Source organism: Camelina sativa, chromosome 5 (genome assembly GCF_030686135.1).
Source record: "Camelina sativa cultivar CO46 ecotype springtype chromosome 5, ASM3068613v1".
Classification (NCBI taxonomy): Eukaryota; Viridiplantae; Streptophyta; class Magnoliopsida; order Brassicales; family Brassicaceae; genus Camelina; species Camelina sativa.
In genome coordinates, this window is record NC_141884.1 from 30075883 (window position 1) to 30094852 (window position 18970).

At 39.5% G+C, this 18970-nt stretch overlaps 1 pseudogene; it reads right to left on the minus strand.

Moving 5' to 3' along the window:
• Nucleotides 1-3389: 3389 nt before the first annotated feature.
• LOC147944471 (GPCR-type G protein 1-like) overlaps nt 3390-18970 on the minus strand; it is a 42993-nt pseudogene continuing 27412 nt past the window's right edge.

Sequence of the window (18970 nt, forward strand, 5' to 3'; positions counted from 1 at the left end):
TCACCAGTGCAGAACTGTGGGCTGAGATGTGTGATCATTGAACGAACCTGATGTAATGGAGAGGAGCTCAAATGCCTCGCAGTGCAGAAACTCCGATCGTGGTGGTCTTGGAGTCCACAAACACCTTGCCGGTCAGAAATCATATGTGCAAGTTCATCAAGAAATGGTAATTTAACATTGCTTCCATGATATAACACCCTAAACACCTTGCTTCCATGATTATAACACTCTAAACACCTTGTTTCCATGATTTTAACATTTAACAATTTCTTTGTAGGAAGAAGAGTTGGGCCGTCCGGTATCATTTGCTGAAGTGTTCATGAAGACACATACTCGAGCTGACGGATCGTTTGTTGATCAAAAAGCTAAACAAGTAGCTGAGACTTATGAGAAAACATTAGAGGAGAGACTGTGTGAAGTGGACGATGATGGTCCAGAAAATTCAGTGAATTCTTCTGAATGTTCAACTCATCGTACTCTCAGCATTGATGAAAAGAATGATATCTTTCTTAAGGTAACTCCTTAGTTTCTTTATTTTGATGAGTGTGTATGATTATTCTTCATGATAACTTTCTAACCTTGATGTTTCTAACCTTGATGTTTTTCTTTGTTTTAGTGTACTCAAACAGATGAGAAGGGAAACCTTTTTGGTCTTGGATCTCTTGTTGAGACAGTAAGGAAAGGGAAAAGGAAGGAAAGCTATGCAGAATCTTCTCAACCATCACTTCTCGAGCTTCATGAAGAACTTCGCAAGAAGATAGCTCATCTAGATGCTGAGAATGCCCGACGTGAGAAGGAGCATCAAGAGCTTCTCATCTACGTGAAAGAGAAAGATCCAGCATATGATACTATTATTGCTTCCTTGCGACCAAGAGTACCAACAACAACACCAGCAACCACACCTGAAGACAACATACCACCAGCCACCGTGTCAGGTACTCACCAGCCACCAAGTTAGACACAACACCAGCCACCACATCCCCTTTCTCCACTTACTCCAAGTTATAAACATTGTCTTTTTATCTAAAAAAACATGAATTGCTTGTTTGAGACATTTATTTGTTTTTGCTTTAGGATGATCTTTTTGGTTAATACAATGATTATGCTAATCTTTATGTTTAATGAATGATTTTGATATCTTTTGTGGTAATTTGGTTTTCAATTTTAATGTATTTTGATTCATACAAAATTTGATAGATAAAACAGGTATATTATATGCTAAAATCTCACCAATTTGTGACCAAATTTATTTCTATGAAATTATCAGACTAGTGGCAAAATGGTTACTAATAAACGAGGACTATTTTGCGACGATAGAAAGGATTCTGAAAAAGGTCACATATTTTACTCACTAACTTGCGACTGAACTGTAACTACCTTTATGATCGAAGCTTCCTAATATAAAGAGTCTGTAAAGAGTCGCTTTTTAACGACTATATTAGAGCAGTCATAATTCCGTCGTAAAATTGCGACCATTTTGAGACACCTAAATTTTGCGACCATTTTTTAACGACTATCTGAAATAGTCGCATAGTAGTCGCAAAATAGGTTTTTGCAACAGATTAGCGACGAATTTCGGAGTCGCTAAACGCAGGTTTTCTTGTAGTGTTCTCGTTGCAAATTAACGAAAAGTATTTGGTGGCCATTAGAAGCTACTAGTTATGCAGCTTTCAGTTGCTTTGTGTATCAAACAAACACAGTAATTCGTAGCAAATGGTAGCATTTTCCCACAAATTGTGTAGTCTCTAATTGGTAGCACTTTGCGACACTTAGTGACGATGGAAAAATTTGCTACGACCAAATAGTTATTAAATTTTTTGGTCGCAAATTTGTAACTAATCTTTTCTTGCTACAAAAATCATGAGATAACTACGGAATTATTAGTAACTATATGACAAGTTTTTACTAGTGTTCACTAAGAGATCCTCCTTTTTTAAAATCAATTGCAAAATCCCAGACTCCTCTATTGTTTTGTTTCCACTCCCACAAACTGAGTATAACTCAATCATAGTCACGACCTAATCCAAATCTCTAAAATTCGAAAAACTAATCAAGTTAGAAAACACATTGCGATCGACCACTACCAAATTGAGCTTGCGAATTGAGAGGAACCGCTACCAAATTGAGCTTGCGAATCTAGAGGAACTACTTCCAAATTGAGCAGGATCAATTCACTAAACTAATATCTGAGCTAGAAAAAGTTAACAGATATCACTGTAGATGATGGAACACAACGATGAGGCCTCAACAAAGCAAACATCTCTTCACAAATTGAGCATAATCAATTGACTGAAATGCGAGAGAAACAATTATACTCCCTCTGTTTCAAAATATAGGATGTTTTAGTTAAAACACGCATATTAAGAAATAGTTACTTTTTTAAAGTTTAACCAATCATAAACAAGACTGCATAATATAAAATATAAAATTAATCAAAAAGTTGCATAGAATGTTGTAAACATCCTATATTATGAAACAGATATACTTCTCTAAACATCCTATATTATGAAACGGAGGGAGTAGAATTCAAGGAGACGTCAGAGGACAACAACGACGGAGCTAATTGTAACCGGAAGATCTCGTCAGAAAATTTTGTGCCTTCATATCTCGTTAGGGAAAATAATTCGAGTTGATAAAATCTTCACACAATTTGAGTTTAGAATATGCAAGGGTAAAAGAGTCATTGTGTTTATTAATGAATGGTATTAATGGGAAAATAAGGAATGTGTGGCATTTGAGGAAGAAAAATTATTTGGATGGTATTTCAGGGCATTTCTCTAAATCAGTAAGTTATTATTGTATTAGGCCCATTATGTTATTAGATGGTTTTGAGTATCTTATCTTAGGTCCATTATTCTTGGTTTATAATGTAGTTAAAATAAAAATTATAGGCTACTTCAGTTCGAATAAACCAAAATAAAAAATAATTTGGTTAATTTCGGGACAGTTTATAAATCCAATAACCGATCCGAATAAACCGAGTACCGAATAAACTAAAGGCATTGATTAAAGCGAATGCCCAGGCCTGTGTTGGTAGCTTAAAAGCCGGAATCAAATTTTAAAGGCATTGATTAATTCTGAAGAGAGGTTCAAAAGCTTACATCAAGAGTACTTCTAGCGAGACCAAACATACAGAGATCGAAAACCTTCTTGACTTAATCGTATCATCACTCCTTTAGCAGGTGCAATGTACAAATAGACATACTTCAATGTTAATGGTACAAACAAGTATGAATCTTTGAAATGAATAATTTAATCATTCACATAAACGTCAAAAGTATACAAATAGCCAACGATAAGCTATACACTAAAGCAACCATTCCTTTAGTTTGTGTAAGCCCACAAAATAACAATAGAATTCTCTCAGACACCATAATTGACTAAGAAAGTTACTCGATGGCGTGCTTATCAGATTGACGAGACGTGTAATATGCAGAAAGCAAAAGGAGAGAAAGAAAAGCGCTCGCCACAAAAATTGCATCAAACCATCGATGATAGAAATCAAACTGAATATCTCAACCTAACACATCCGTTACAATTCCCCTGCCAAATAAAACATCACTAAAGCTTTAGATCCCAGTCTCAGATCTTTCATACATAGGAAAATTGTGGACAAAAAGCAGATAATTAGACTCGGAACATAGAAGCAATAATGACTATAACTCTAACCAAGGCAAGCCAGTAAGTACTTGTATTAAGAATATAAAGTATTATTATCTTCATCATGACCAGAGAATTTTGGGTGCCTGTACTCATTTCTCAAGCTTTTTCTGATTAGAAGAATGGAAGACCAAAAGTACATTCCCATGATTTCAGATAGGAAAAGCACAACATTCCTTGAAGACCCACTTCCCACTCTTGAGACTGCAAAGAAAAACTGCACCATCCACAAACTCCAATTGATTAACCAAAACTACATATTTCAAATTCAGGAGACTCTTATGAACCTCTTTTAGTTCTTGGAAATTAACAAAGACATGAATGCTTAGCTCCCTCTTAACCCTAGTTCTCTCTTAGAGATTAAGGTTAACTCTTGGGGCTTCTTTATTATTGATGATGTGAGGATCCTTATATAGACCCATTACAACCGACTTATCTTATAAAACAAATAAGTAGAGATTCCAAAACCCTAATCATATATATATAATTAGAGTTCTGATCTCTCCTTATTGGTCGATTGATATTAAATGGTTTTCTAAATTTATTGCCTCTTTTAAATTGCTCCATGATCCTCTTAGTTACACCACATCTTCGTCTTAATTGTTTCCCTTAAATGGGTCAACATTTCTCTTTATTACACCCCTTAAATAGTTCTACGATCTCTTATATTCCCATATAAACGAAATTAACACAATATCCTATATTCAAAAAACGCTTTGCTCCACGATCTCCTTAATTACACGGTCAACAATTTATTGTCTCTCTTAAATTGCTCCACGATCCTCTTAATTACACGGTCAACAACTCTCATTAATTCCCATATAAACGAAATTAACACAAAATCCTATAAATTTATTGTCTCTCTTAAACCTTAAAAAACCGTAAGTCATTAATTTCCATATAAACGAAATCAGCACTATAAATTATAAATTAAATCTTAGATTCCTAAAATCCAAAATCGGCTCATTCAGATATGATTCTACGTGTTCCTCAAATTGTCTCTGGCCGGCTTCTACGTAAATAGCATGCAAAAGCTTTCCATCAAAATGGCAAGATTATCAGCCTAGATTTCCTCCTACTTAATGAACAGGTATACAACTTCCATATATTTATATACATCATTCCATCTTCTTTATTTTTATATATTTTTAGTTCTATCTGCAGTCTACCTTGATTCAAGTTTCAATCCCATCTAACTTTTACAAGTTTTCCCCCACCTACTAGAACTCAGTCAGTCACATGTTTTACAAAATGAGAACCTTTAAAGAAATTAGCATAACCGATTGTCATCCTCACCGTTTCACCTTTTCTTTAAATTGTATGTCAGGTTAGATTTATCCCGTTTTGATAAAGCTTTGCATTGTCGCATCTCTAGGTCCTGGCTATAAACACCGAAAAGAAAACAACAATTACTCGAAATCATCTTAATACTAACCAAAACATATGTGATCACAAACATTAGAAAGAATAGAAAACTAACATGTTTTAGTGAAACAGGGAATGTGATTTTGCCAGAGAGCTCAAGACTTTGACCAATGTCTTTGCACATATCTCTCCAAGACTTGTCTTCGAGCAGGCCACACGCTTTCGCTCTCTTCAAGCCTTTTGATCACATCTCGCAATAGCTCTGGAGGCAGATTCGCCCAAGGGGTTTCTTGAACCGTTACCAAAAATTTCCTCGTGAGAATCTTGAACCGAACCACGAGATTTCTCACCTTCTTTGTTCAAGCTGCTTAACTTAAAGTCAAAACTACGCCTGGACAGACTTCCAATAATGTCTCTCACATCACGAACTATGCTGTGGAACGAAATTTCTCTCTACCTCTCTCTCTCTCTCTCTCTCTCTCTCTTTCTCTCAAGGTTCTGAAAGACAACAAAAGCAGACTTTGATTCAAATTCTGAATGATACTTAATAACAAAGCAATGACAGAAAATAAGATTCTCATCAATGGACCAAAAGCAGGAACCACCAGAGGCAAAAGAGAACATAAAAATTTTCAAAATTGAAAGACAGAAACTGACAATTCAAAATGAAGAATCTTCAAAAGAAGTACCAACAAAAAAAAACAAAAGGAAACACAACAGTCTCTGCTCCCAAGAACAAAGTCTCGATTGATATATGATTTGTCTCAATTCTCCCCAAATAATTGAGATCTGATTCCAAGTATAAACCTATTATTATTCTTTGGATTTAATTGACAAAAGATAAGTCTTTACACTACTTCAAGAGGAGAAAAAGCAAAAAAAAAACTTTGGTTGATTAAATTGGTCTATAAAGAAGATAGATCTAGAATCACAGCTTTAAAAGCAAATCAACCAAACTTACAAGAAACACACAAACAGCCTCCATCAACTGGAAACGTCGGTCCCTGATTGTCAACTTCACCATTTGAAACAACCCGACCCCTTTTTTTTTTAATAATTAAAAACAATATATAATTAAGCATCCCATACTACTTAATTAATCAACCCAAACCACAACTCAACATTAAACCAGCAATAACATTAAGCACAGCGGAAACATACCAATAATACAAAACCAACAAATCATCAATACAATAACATTCCTAACCATTCTATCCGGCAACCTACCATAACACTAACCAAGATTCCAACAACATAACCAACAAATCCAATAACACACAAACGAGACCCTAGATCATCCTCGTCCTCATCGCCATGATTCCACGATCACACTTTTGCCTTTACCTGCACACCACAAACAACAATTGAGATGCGTAAGTATTATCATAAATACTTAGTGAGGCCGTCCTCCCATCTACTAGGTTATACACACAAGCATATGAGACCCTCATGTTTAAGCAAAACAAACAACACACAACAATACATCAAACCAGGAAAACAAGTCTCGGCTGAGACCAGTGTCGACCGATGCCTCACGGTGTCGATCGATACTACAAACAATGGTGTCGACCGATGCTAAACAGTGTGGACCGATGCCTCTTCTGCAGACACGATCTGCGCAAACACGAACGTCGAACTCCCCTTCCAAATCATCTCGAATCATCTCAAACTCACCCAATTACCTCGGAAATCACTGGGAATCACAAAAGCAACGAACCCAAGCAACAAAACAACACAAACAGCAAAGAAAACACCCAAACAAGAGAGATCTCATGCTTAGATCAACCATGGTCAAGCACTCACCTTATCAACTGATTATAACAACCAGTTGAGACCCTCCTAACGTCTGAAACAGCCGAGAAACACCCTACAACAAGCCATACAACCAAAAACGACTTATAGCAAAACTGGACAGAAACATCATAAAAGAACAGTCTCAAAGACGAAACCCTAAACTAAAACCCAACCGTTAACTATCAAATCGCTGCGGTGAAAAGCTACCCCTAGACGTCACGAAGCTTCCCACAAAATTTCATCACGATCAGGCACCACACGAGACCATGATCTCAGTTACAATCTCCGATGGTCCCAACTCGCGTCTGAGAAAACGTGTCTCACGAAACTGCCAATAACTCATCGAGTTTAAATCCAAATCTACTTCTGTAAAAAGGCGAATGACGATGAAAGACTTGGAAATAAACCTACCATATTTCATTACCTTTGAGAACGATTTGATATGCCGAAACTATTTCCTCCCAAACCCTAACGATTCTGACCTTTCTCCTTTAATCTCCTTCATACCACAATAGGCTCTCTCCTCTCTCTCTATCTCTGAAAACGGTGACAAGACACCCTAAAACCCTTAATTTGTCGCTTCTCCACTTATAACACGATTTATGGATTTTCCTTGAATCAAACCGAACCAAACAGCAATTAAAACGAACCGGACCAAACCAGAAAACATGGTGTCGATCGATACACCAAGGGTGTCGATCGACACCCACACCAAAACCTTAAAAATTGGTTCGCGGATGTTACAATTCTCCCCCACCAACAAGGATAAGTCCTCGAATCCCCCAAAACCGTCCAACTGTAGGACCTCCGTGCCACCGTCAACACGGCGCGCACGTCCCCGACCGGACTAAATACCGTCAGCCAAGGTTTCCCTTGCACTGTCGCAACAGCCCGCACACCTCCGACTGAACCACGAGGTCTCCCTCTAGCCAATATACTCGCATCAAAGACACTATTTGCTCACAACTCAGTGCTTCCTCCGTCCGTGGTCGCAACCAACGAATCATGCCGGCTCGCTATCAGGCCAACCGCCTTAAACTACGGCATCCGGGAAGTCACTCACACACACTTTCCCCGCTCTCGGGTCGCAACCCTTGAGACATACCGGCTCACTGCCAAGCCGCGGCTCACAGCTACGGTATCTAGGGAGTCTCAAATATCCCGCTCTTGGGTCGTCACCCTCAAGCACGCTCTCGGATCGTCATCCGAAGCCTCATACCACTCCCACTCTCTGGCCACAAAGTCCATCGAGCTATCGGTATCACATGAGTTGGGCCCACACGGCCTTGAGCAAAACAAACCTGATGCCATCGAGTATCTCCCGGCTAGATCTACCTCAACACTTCCCACAAAAATTCCCCTTTTAGAAACTTTCTAATTCTGGAAACTTTTCTTTTGTGGAAACTTTCTATTTATGGAAACTTCCAAAAATAGAAACCCGAGCTATTTCTCTTTTTTCCCATGACGACAACAGTCAAACATAAAGGAAAATACTCATCTTATTAATCTCAAAATGTCATAATCATTACAACCTCAACGAAAATACAACAGAAACAATAAGATACAACAATCCAATCCATCAACCCGCATTCCGAGCACCACCTCATCTTAGTACTGAGTCGCCCAACCAACCACCCCTAAGCGACTAAGTATCAAGAGAGATGGGCTGGAATACTCCGTACCCGCTCCAGCCACGGACTACAACTCAGACCCGGCTAGACAAGCTCAAGTCGCGGCTTGCTTCTCAAACCACTTCTTAAACCTTGCCTTCATCCTCGCCTCAGGCTCCCAAGTCTGCTCCTCTACTCCATCACAGTCCTACAGGACTCTCATCAAAGGAATCTTCTTCTTCCGAAGTTCCTTGACTCTCCTCCCGAGTACCCTCAACGGTCTCGCCTCCAACGTCATGTTGGGCTGAAGATCCTCAGGAATCTTAGGCAACAGCCGGTCACCCTCGTGAAGACACTTCCTCAGCATCGACACATGAAATACCTTGTGGAACGCACGCATAACCTCAGGCAACTCCAGCCGATATGCCACTGGTCCCACCCGCTCAACTACTCTGCACGGACCCATGTACCTCAGACTCAACTTAGTCTCTGACAATGACCTGTTCGGACCCCGCAACATAGCCATCTTGAGGTACACTCTATCGTCAACCTGAAACTCAAGATCCTTTCTCCTCTTATCAGCATAGCTCTTCTGCCGATCCTGAGCCTCCCTCATGTTCAGCCTCAGAACCCGAATCTTCTCTGAGGTCTCCTGAACAAAATCCGCACCATATATGCTCCTCTCCCCCACCTGAGTCCAACATAACGGTGTACGACATGGTCTCCCATACAAAGCCTTATAAGGAGCCACCTTAATACTTGCCTGATAACTGTTGTTGTAAGCAAACTCTACCAGGTTCAGGTGATCTGCCCAATGGCCACCCCAATCCAACACACAAATCCTCCAGCGTCTGGATCGTCCTCTCAGACTGTCTATCTGTCTGGGGATGATAAGCTGTACTCATATGCACCTTAGTGCCCATCTCTGCCTGAAATACCTTCCAGAACAGCGAAGTGAACTTAAAATCCCTGTCAAACACAATGCTCGCTGGCACCCCATGCAATCTGACTATCTCTCTCACATACTTCTTAGCCAAGACCGCTGCTCCATCAATCTTCTTAATGGATAGAAAATATGCTGACTTAGTCAACCGGTCCACAATGACCCAAATAACATCAAAAGTTCGTGACACTGGCAATCCTACCACAAAATCCATCGTGATCATATCCCACTTCCACTCTGAAATGGGTAGACTCTTTAGTAATCCGCTTGGAACCTGATGCTCAGCCTTCACCAGCTGACACACGTCGCACCTCGCGACCCAACTAGCTACAACCTTCTTCATCCCAACCTAATGATAGTACCTCTTGAGATCACGGTACATCCTAGTCGCTCCTGGATGAATAGAAAAACATGCTCGCATGAGCCTCCCTCAAGATCTCCTATCTCAAATCCTCATCCTTGGGCACACAAATCCGACCGTGCACCAAGATAGTACCATTAGTTGAGACCTGATACTCTGAATCAACATCCTTAGAGACATTCACCAGCCCCAAATCCTTCTCCTGAGCCAACCACACCCTGCTCAGAAGATCCGCTCCATAAGCCGCCTCCTAACCCAATGGTTCTCGAGGAACCACACACAAGCTCAACACACTGACCTCTCCTACCAGAGACTTCATCTCATGGTCCTGTAGTAACCTATCAAACCAAGGAAACTCCTGATCTTAGTGACATTCTGTTGTCTAGGCCAATCCCTGATAGCCTGAATCTTCTCCGGATCTACAGAAACTCACTATGGAGAAACAATGTGACCCATAAAGCCCATCTCACGCTGCTAAAAACTGTACTTGCTCCACTTAGCAAACAACTTCTGCTCCCGCAGCTTCTCCATAACTATCCTCAAATGCACTGCATGCACCTCAGGACTCTTAGAATAAACCAGGATATCGTCGATGAAAATGATGACAGATACATCCAGAAACTCCTGAAACACATTGTTCATCAATCTCATAAACGATGCTGGCGCGTTAGTCAATCCGAAAAGCATCACCACAAACTCATAGTGCCCATACCTCGTCCTGAAAGCAGTCTTCCTCACATCTGCCTCATCTATCGGTATCTGATGATAACCCGACGCCAGATCCACCTTAGAGAATCGAGTAGCACCTCCCAGCTGATTCAACAACTCATCAATCCTGGGAAGAGGGTACTTTTCTTGACAGTGACCCGGTTCAAACCCCATTAGTCAATGCACAAGCGGAAACTCCCATCCTTCTTCTTAATAAATAACACCAGTGCTCTCCACTGTGATACACTAGAACGTATAAATCCCTTGCTCCATAAATCCTCTAGTTGCTTCCTCAGCTCAACTAAACAAATACTCAAGTATGCCGACATCAACTCGCCGCCACCTAAATATCAACCCTCTTGTTCGTCCAAGAACCTCTAGTAACTTGCCACTTAGGGAAACTTCCCAAGATAACTTATTCCAGAAATAGCTTTTCCACTTGGCAATTCTCCACAGTAAATCAACAATACGAGCGTAATAAAACAAACAAGTACCATACGTTCGCATATTCTGATTCACCGCGTCAAATGCTTTGCAGGCAGCTAACTCAAACAACTTGACTTATTCCCTCCAACAAGTTTACCAAAACCTTGGATCTAGCAACCCTGTCCAACTCCAATGAACTTCATCCAGCATCGTTACAACGATTAGTTTATCCTGCCATGAAGGCTTTTCGTGAACTTGTGTATCTGGCAAACATGCCTCTCCCGGCTCAATCCTGCTGTAACTCCCCTTCCCGGGACTCCGGCACCACCGGCCTCACAATCCTGGCACACAGCCAAACATTCATAAACGCTATGGTCATAAAACCTTGTCCCAAAAGTCAACACATTCAAAACCCGAGATTAAACCACCGTCAATCTCTCAAGGTCTACATTCAATCGTTATGTTTATACTCACGTCCTAGGAATTTCTTGCTCCCAACTCTTCCACTCTTAGGTCGCAACCTTCAAGTCATACCGATCTCACTCTCAGACCAGCGTCTTCGAGTTATACTGTCTCAATCTTGGACCACAATCCTCAAGATCTCGGTATCAGGGGAACTACTCATCCCCTCAGGAGAACAACATTCCCTCTGCCACTCTCGGAGCCCTCAGCCCCTCGAGCTATCGGTATTCAGGGGAATCACCATCCCCTCAGGAGCAACAATCCTTAACGACTATAAACATCTCTCGACACAACTACCTCCTGTGGTCCGAGTATAACATTGCAATGTTACACCTGCCCACTCAACTTATATCCAACTGGATTAACCACCAAGCAGAGAAGTATCTGCTCCAACTGCATATGTCCACCTATCCGCCTCTATAGGCCCGATGCCTCTTGAGAATAATCTCATACCGGTCATCTACAACCGCTCCATCCTCTTAACATAAGGTGGAAAGTCCTCAACATCCGTAGCCCTCGACTTCACCCCGCCACATGCGGCACAACTGGAGCCTACACTGGTACCCCTCTCGGTAACCGCTCCAACAGCACGCCAACAGATCCGCCAAGCGATCATCTCGACCCTGGGCTCCACCTGCTGCAACCCCACACCTGGGTTCCCAGCACCCCCGACACGCTCACCGGCTAATCCCCTCTGGTCCCTCCTGATACGCTTGCAACCCTCTGACATACCTCCTCGTGGAACTCTGGACCACACACTCGCTGGCCTCGGGACCCGCCCGACAATGACCATGACCACGTCCCCGTCCACGACCAACTACTCAAACACCTTAACCACTGATCTTCCAAGAGCAGAGGCTAACAAGCAGAAAACAAATCAATACCACACAAAGAAACATAGCAATAACTCACCGTGGAATCTCATTGAAGGCTCGAAGAGGATGTTCTAAGACTCCATGCCACACACAATTGACTAACTCACATAATCAATTCAAGCATGCAAATCCCAAACATCTACAGCACAAAGCCTAGTGAACCCAAACCTAGAACCGTAAGGGCTCTGATACCAAAATGAAACAACCCGACCCTTTTTTTTTTAATAATTAAAAACAATATATAATTAAGCATCCCATACTACTTAATTAACCAACCCAAACCACAACTCAACATTAAACCAGCAATAACATTAAGCACAGCGGAAACATACCAATAATACAAAACCAACAAATCATCAATACAATAACATTCCTAACCATTCTATCCGGCAACCTACCAGAACACTAACCAAGGTTCCAACAACATAACCAACAAATCCAATAACACACAAACGAGACCCTAGATCATCCTCCTCCTCATCGCCATGATTCCACGATCACACTTTTGCCTTTACCTGCACACCACAAACAACAATTGAGATGCGTAAGTATTATCATAAATACTTAGTGAGGCCGTCCTCCCATCTACTAGGTTATACACACAAGCATATGAGACCCTCATGTTTAAGCAAAACAAACAACACACAACAATACATCAAACCAGGAAAACAAGTCTCGGCTGAGACCAGTGTCGACCGATGCCTCACGGTGTCGATCGATACTACAAACAATGGTGTCAACCGATGCTAAACAGTGTCGACCGATGCCTCTTCTGCAGACACGATCTGCGCAAACACGAACATCGAACTCCCCTTCCAAATCATCTCGAATCCGTCTCAAACTCACCCAATTACCTCGGAAATCACTGGGAATCACAAAAGCAACGAACCCAAGCAACAAAACAACACAAACAGCAAAGAAAACACCCAAACAAGAGAAATCTCATGCTTAGATCAACCATGGTCAAGCACTCACCTTATCAACTGATTATAACAACCAATACAACCAGTTGAGACCCTCCTTACGTCTGAAACAGCCCAGAGACGCCCTACAACAAGCCACACAACCAAAAACGACTTATAGCAAAACTGGACAGAAACATCAGAAAAGAACAGTCTCAAAGACGAAACCCTAAAATAAAAACCAACCGTTAACTATCAAATCGCTCCAGTGAAATGCTACCCCTAGACGTCACGAAGCTTCCCACAAAATTTCAGCACGATCAGGCACCACACGAGACCACGATCTCAGTTACAATCTCCGATGGTCCCAACTCGCGTCTGAGAAAACGTGGCTCACAAAACTGCCAATAACGCATCGAGTTTAAATCCAAATCTACTTCTATAAAAAGGCGAATGACAATGAAAGACTTGGTAAAAAACCTACCAAATTTCATTACCTTTGAGAACGATTTGATATGCCGAAACTGTTTCCTCCCAAACCCTAACGATTCTGATCTTTCTCCTTTAATCTCCTTCACACCACAATAGGCTCTCTCCTCTCTCTCTATCTCTGAAAACGGCGACAAGACACCCTAAAACCCTTAATTTGTCGCTTCTCCACTTATAACACGATTTAGGGATTTTCCTTGAATCAAACCAAACCAAACAGCAATTAAAACGAACCAGACCAAACCAGAAAACATGGTGTCGATCGATACACCAAGGGTGTGGATCGACACCCACACCAAAAACTTAAAAATTGGTTCGCGGATGTTACACCATTTAATCATCTCCAAAAATATCTCCGCTCTGCAGCCTCCATCTTAACACTGTCTAAAATTGTCTTTATTGTTTCCAATCTCGACCTAATTTCTTCGACCCGTTTGATTTTCTCTCACAAATTCTTTGTCTGGAAAGTAGATTCTAGACGAAGAAGAAGATATACATATGTATGTATAGTTTCAGCTTACCAAACAAAAAAAAAAAGAGGCACACGAAATTAGTTTTGGATTGTATTATAAGTGGCCCATGAAATAGTTTGGGCAATTGACAAAAATAGCACATTTTTAAGTTTTTCTTCCATAATTAGCATATGTTTTTAAATGTTCCAAAACTAGCACACATTTATATATCATCAATTTTGGAAACAATTAAATTATCAATAAATTAAAGTTTATGTCGTTTCCTCTCTGCTTACACCGACACGATTCATCCCTTACCCAGATTTCAATATGAACACCACCCACGAATCGGTAACTAGACACGAAGAGCGAAAATATATGTGTTATTCTCAGGCACAATCGAATCGAGAGGGCTCCGCGTTTGAATCGAGACGTCTCCGTGTTTGAATCGAGACGTCTCCGCGTTTGAATCGAGACGTCTCCGCGTTTGAGCAGCTGGGCGTTAGCTTCTCTCTCTCTCTCTCTCTCTCTCTCTCTCTCTCTCTCTCTCTCTCTCTCTCAAATTGTTGAATTCACTTTTTTGAACTGGTTAGACTTGCTTATCGTCTTGTATCATGTGCAGCATCTTAGTCTTGGCTTTTATGAATCATCAACTACGATTTTTCTCTCTGTTTACACTGTCATTGATTATCACTGAATTGTGAAATTCTTCTAAGAATGGAATTTTATTTGTTTTCTTAGTTTGCAGTCCAAAGCAGAGAAGAAGATCCTTATAGTTGAGGAACTTGAGCGGGAGAAGAAGAAGAAGGAAGAGAAGGTTTGACTTCTGATTTCTTACAAAAATTTTCTTGGTTACAGCTTATTTAACACTTACAATCTCATAGACTATTGTGATTTAGATTGTGTTCAGTTAAGGGAGTGCTTAGATTGTGTTCAAAGGTAACTGCGAATCTGTGGGATTTAACTCTTACGGGGAGGTTCATTAGGAGGATCAGCAACTGTTGCAGTAAAAAAATGTACGATGTCACTTGGTCGTGATACTGGTGAAATTCAGGAAGGATTACACGAAATTCAGGAAGGATTCTTAGAACTTCATGATGACCTTCATAACAAATTTAGGTTTCAGGATGACTTACATAAAAATTCTGGATATTGGTAAACACTAGGGTAACACATAAATGATACCATTACCCTTTACTAATGGAGTTTTCTTTCTATGTTTCACATTTTTTTAGTAATGCTGAGTTTTTTTGTTGAACTTTTCTTTGTTTCATGAATTCAAATTTATTTTCATAAAATCATTATTTATAGATGGTTCCTTGATAGATTGTAGTTACCTTCTCATGTTCTTGTAACTTGGGAAACCAACAACATCTATCATTACTACAGAACGTTTAAACTTTTGTTGATAACCCAGTTATATTACACTATGGAACCTATTTTTATGCACAATAAAATATTTAGGAAGGATATCTCGTATTTTAGTAAGACCTTCATAAAAATAAAATAAAACATCATGCTAGATATTCTTATTTTCTACCTTTGTTGTAAAACACCAATATGTGCACCAAATCAAATTATTATACATCATTAATGGAGTAATATGTGAATGTGATACAATAAGGCACAAAACACATATAAAGAAATTTAAGAACACATTTTTAAAATATTTAGGAAGGATTCAATAGCTTTTAGGAAGGCATTCTTGAAATTTAGGAAGGCATTCCATAATGACCTTAACTTTTATGAAGGTCTTCCTAATTGTCTGAAACCAACATCTATTTGAACATTTTCTTCAGGTGTGGGTTCACCACTGTAAAATATCAAAATGTTCAATTTTCTTGTTGTCAAGTGTATTAAAGTACCTGCCTGCACTCACACAACAAATGACAAGCATATCAAGACATATCGACAAGCATATGAGAAAATCATGTGACAACCCGTCCCGCGGACCCCACTAGCCCACCGCTAGCTGCCCCAACAGACCGTCTGTGGACCCTGCTAGCCCACTGCTAGCCGGCCCAACAGACTCCAAGCTGGCCCTGCAGGGCATCTATCCTAACCCATCACTGTGGATATCCCAATCCCCCAGTAGGTTATTGGTGCGCCAGGCGTTCCTCGAACCCTGGTCCTCACCCTTTAACAACCTTCCCACAGGACAAGCTGTCACCAATTGATCTGAAGGTCAATTGGTGACAGCTTGTCCTGTGGGAAGGTTGTTAAAGGGTGGGGACAAGGGTTTGAGGAACGCCTGGTACACTAATAACCTACTGTGGATTTGGATGAATAGTTCCATTTGCCCAGTGAGGGGTTAGGATCGATGCCCTGCAGGGCCAGCTTGGGGTCCGTTTGGGCGGCTAGCAGTGAGGCTAGCGGGCTAGCAGTGAGGCTAGTGGGGTCCACGGGACGGGTTGTCACAAATCAAATATAGGTACATACAATGCAGCTCCTTGAAAGTGGACGCACTTACCTTTTTCTTAGTGCAACATGAAATTTGAGTTCCTTATCTGTCACATAAATCAAGAATCAACCTGATTTTTATGCACAATAAACACAGTTGAGCAATGCTTAGCATCTGTTCCAAAATCAACCTGAAGAAAAAAAGAGAGACAGAGAGAGAGAGATGTATCAGTTTTCACAAGTATGATCAAAGTCAACAGAATAGTGTCTTACTCAATGTTCCATCATAATTATCAAATACAAACCTCATAGGCGCTCATATCAGAGAGCCTCATAGGCGCTCATGCAAACCTCATAGGCGCTCATACAAACCTCATAGGCGCTCAAATCTTTTCAGGAAAGCCTTCACGAATATGAATTATGTACCAATATGAATTTCTAGAAAGCCAATATGAATTTCATGAAAGCCTTCATGAAGCGTCACTTCCAATAATCGTGATTGTGTTTTGCAATGGAACAGAGCGTCACTTCCAATAATCAGTTCCTCGATGCTCCATCGTAAGGGTCACAAAGATTGAAAACGTAATTAAATTTATCCCACTCAATTCTGAAACTTTAAACCATAACAATTTCCAACAAAACAGAGAGCTTAATACACATATAGATATAACAATCCAACAAAACAGAGAGCTTAATACACATAAATTATGAATCCCAGAATCATAGATTAGAGGGTTTGGTGGTTCGTACAGTCCCACTATAGCAATGAAGGTCACCTTCGCTGAGTCCATTTTCACGGTCGTGGCGGTGGGAATTCGCAGGACTGAAACAACGGTGGCGGTGGTAGAGGAAAAAAGAGGAGGTTTGACGATGAGGTTGGAAGATGAGATCTCAACGTGGATCTAATGGAGCTGGAGAAGCTTCAGTCGTCGATCGATTTGGCAAGTAATTGAAGCTTTAGTCGATTGTTTTGGCACTTAATTGAAAAGATATGAGATCAGAAATGAAGATCTCATATCAGAATCTTCATCGCAAGCTTGGTCGGAGCTATGACTGTAAAATTGTTGAGGATGAAGGCGAAGTAAAGGCCCAGAAATAATAATATTTCTCTCTATTAATTACTCAGTATTAAGAAATGCTAGTTTTGGAACATTCTAGCGTGTGTGCTAGTTTTGGAACAAAAACCCAAATATGTGCTATTTTAGGGTATTTCTCAAATAGTTTAGGTTTTTCCAAAATTGGCCAACACAAAAAAAAACCAAATATTCTATTGGACGTGCCTAATGTTACATGTTAGAACAATCACATTTTATGGTTTTAGAATGGTAATTGAAATATGTAGTAAACCTTCTTGACAAAAAGTTATAAATATTTCTATTTTACTTATACAGATGGAATACATTTAAAAAAAAAATTGTCAATATTAATTATTGTATTTTAATAGTCTATCAAAATGATTCACATCTAAAAATTGAAAACTTTTAAAAAGTTTTAGCTATTTTTATGACATGTTCTAAAATATTTTATATTATTATAGTTTGAAAATACAAAACAAAAATTGTTTAATAGATATGAGTTTTAGGAGAAGCATATATTATTATATCATCATATATATAAAAAATAACATAACTATTAATTTATGATATTATTGGACCATATATACATAGAATTCCAGAAAAACTATTATCTTATTATCTTATCATCATCATTTGCAAAAATTATTAATTTATTGGATTTAATAATTTATAGAGTATTGATTTATAGTGGTTTAATTGTATTTTTATAGCATGTTTACATATTTTGATGTCAAATATTGGCAATTGAGGGGGAAAAAACAACACAATGTTTTATCACTATTTAACTCAAATATAACTTCTGTCCAATAATTCTACATTCATTCCTCCTACAAATTTTGTTTTTTTTTAAAATGTTGAAGGTTATATTTAAATATTATAAAATAGTAGTTAGCTAAACTTATAGTCACATATATATATAATATATACATATGAAATTATATTACTTAAAGTTTTACACCCATACTTCGCTCCATCATTTCCTTAACTCAAAACCATATATTACATAAGCAGTTAATGAGAAAATATAAAATACAATAAATGTATTGGGAAGGATATCAGTCAATGAAATGATTGGATCCTCAGTAGCAAAAAACAACATCCTCGTTATTCTTCGGACAACAATACTTGAAACATAATTTAAATTCAGACACAACAACAACTATTGTCCACATTAAAAATAAAATATTAAATAAAATATAACTCCCACAATTGTACATCTAAACAAATGGTATAAAAATATAGTATATATATACAAGTGACGCCCATATATGCCTACTTAAAATAAAATAATACAAAAGAGAGAAGAGGAAGACGAGAATAAAAAAAAAATTGACTACACCACAGCCCACGCGTTGCATGGGCCAGCACCTAGTTTAAGACACTTCTCTAACCGTAATCACGTATCAGAGACTTCAGCACGCCCATAGTTATGTTTCCACTACAATCA